The 2593-nt window shown below is 51.3% G+C and overlaps 1 pseudogene; it reads left to right on the forward strand.

Moving 5' to 3' along the window:
• Positions 1-1907: 1907 nt before the first annotated feature.
• On the forward strand, positions 1908-2038 carry LOC132656148 (U4 spliceosomal RNA; annotated as a pseudogene).
• The last annotated feature ends 555 nt before the right edge of the window (positions 2039-2593 follow it).

Here is a 2593-nt window from a genome sequence, read left to right on the forward strand (position 1 = left end):
CCAGTGAAGCACAAGGTCCAGTGATGCTGTGTAGGAGGAAGAGGAGACATGTCTACTGAAAACTGGATGTTTTTGCTAAGCCCAGGGCAGCAGCCACAGGCTACTTCAATAAGGAAACGTCCTGCCCTCTGAGAGTTTCTGGAGTCAGCTGCAGGGCTCCTGACTCTGGCTTTAACAATGACCCCTTAATGCCCTCAGGCTCTGCTGTCCACCGACTCTTCTGCTCAGTGGTTACTTTCTGGCCCTGAGCAGGGCAGGAGGTAGAACCTCGCTGGGCCTTTTTTCCCTCTATGAAATGGAGATGACTGAGCGTTCTTTGGAAGGGATCACAGCAGATGTGAATTAGCCCAGGGCACAGTGCTCAGGCTGAAGACAAAACCTGCCTGTTTCTGACAAGCATGGTAGGGGAAAATCGAGACCTTTAAATAAAGCAGAGTGGCCAGTGCCATGCTGCCTTGGGGCTCTATCTCATCACAGAGGGGGTGATTTGGGTCTCTTACCATAACAAACCTCAGGGCCTACGGTTCCCCTTTGTCTCCCAGTGCCCACAGAAGCCACAAGAAAGTGTTTGATCCCAGGCAACTGGAGCTGCTATCAGCTTCGATCTCCCAAGTGGGTGCTGGGAACTGAATATGGCTCCTCTGAAAGAGTCGTCACTGTTCCCAAGCTACTGAGCCATCTATCTCTCCAGCTTTCCGTTTTTTAAAGTCACTTCTCACAGACACCTTCAAACTGACCATTAGGCTGATTCATATTTTAGAGCTCCAAGATGGCAGCAGAAAGAGGTTAAGCAGCTTGCCCCAAGTGGCCCGGGCAGGGGCTGAGGCTAGAGCGACCCTTGCTGACTGAATGAATGAGAAGAGGAGGCTAGGCACAGGGTTAGAGGGGGCTCTGAGAGGTAGCATCAGAGCACGAAGCCTGGAACAAGCACCCACCTGTCAACCCTCCAGGGTTCCCTGAGTGGGGACTGAAATGTGGGACCATAAGATTAAGCAGAACGTTAAATTTAGGGTATCCAGATCCCAGGCCCTGAACCGGCCGCTGTCAGGAAGTTGGGATTCATGAGAAACCCCAACAGTGTAAGTTCCCTACTGTCCCTGGGGAGGGTCGGATGAGCAGAAAGGGCACATTATGCAGCTCCGAGGGCAGGGCTGGGGCTATAGTGCAGTTGGTAGAGGGCTCGCCTGATGTGCACACAGCCTGGGGTGGCACACCTCTGCAACAGGAGAGTGGCAGCAAGAGGACCAGGGACTCAGGGTCATCTGTGGTTGGGTATCAAGTTTCAGGCCAGACAGGCATCTATACTGTCTCAAGCCGGGCAGTAGTGGCTCATGTCTTTAATCCCAGCCCTAGGGAGGCAGAGGTAGGTGGATCTCTATGAGTTCAAGGCCAGCCTGGTCTACAGAGTGAGTTCCAGGACAGCCAAAACTACACACAGAAAAAACCCTGTCTCAAAAAACATAAACAAACAAACAAACAAACAGTCCTGTCTCAAATAAAGCAGCACCAACATCAGCCTGTTAATAGCCAGGATCCGATGAGCACTTCCTGTTGCCAGGTAATTCACAAGGTCTTTTATCTACATGCTCTGATCCACAGGGTATGTTCCCCGTGATAGATGGTATAAGGTTTTTAAACACTGCCAGATCCACAAGGCTAGTATGGCCACAAAATCTGTTTCACAAGTGAGAGTACTGGAGCTCAGGAAGGCCACACCAGACTCCCAGTTCTAGAGCTGAAAGGCACAGGGTTTGCCGGTAATGTCCTAAGTGGCTGTTCGTCCCTGGGCTCCCCTGTCCCATCTGTCCCAGTATTTCACCACTGCATGCCGTCACCAAGCTGCCAACAGTTAAAAACAGTTTCAGTTGAAACTGGAAAGACGGCATGGCCGTTAAGAGCACTGGCTGAGCTTTGCACAGTGGCAGTATCGTGGCCAGTGAGGTTCATCCGAGGCGCGATTATTGCTGATTGAAAACTTTCCCCAAGAGCACTGGCTGGGGGTCAATTCCCAGCACCAGCATGGCAGCTCACACCTGACTGTAGCTCCAGTTCTAGGGGAGCGGGCACTTTCACAGACATACATGCAGGTGAAACACCAACACACATAAAATAAATGAAAAGATCTTTTTAAAGAAAAAAAAAAACCCAACAGTTTTGGTCTAAGGAGTATGACTAAGAATTTAGCAAATATGCAGAGCTCAGCAAAGGCTAAAGGGCTCTCTGTGTGTGCAGGTGTCTAAGGACAGGGTGGTGACCCTGGGGCGCTCCTCCATGGTGGACACAGCCCTGGTCACTGGGTGAAAGGTCCGGCCAGGTTATATAAGCTCCATGCCTGCAGCCCACACCTGGCCTCTGAGCAGGCTTTTAGAAAGATCCAGAAGAGCTATTCTAAGATAAGCAGGCCTCTATGGACCGAGCCTAGTGTTTGGGTAGGCCGCCCAACGGAGATCTCAGTCCGCCCATCCCTCCTGTCTCTGGGTGTCTCCACTCTACTTCCTGGGCGTCTCTGTGCCCTTTTCCCTGTTGCCTTATGTAACCGTGCAAAGAAGGGGTCCTTATCTTCCTTTTACAGGTGAGGACACTCAAGGTGAAA

Source organism: Meriones unguiculatus, chromosome 8, assembly GCF_030254825.1.
Source record: "Meriones unguiculatus strain TT.TT164.6M chromosome 8, Bangor_MerUng_6.1, whole genome shotgun sequence".
Taxonomy (NCBI): Eukaryota; Metazoa; Chordata; class Mammalia; order Rodentia; family Muridae; genus Meriones; species Meriones unguiculatus.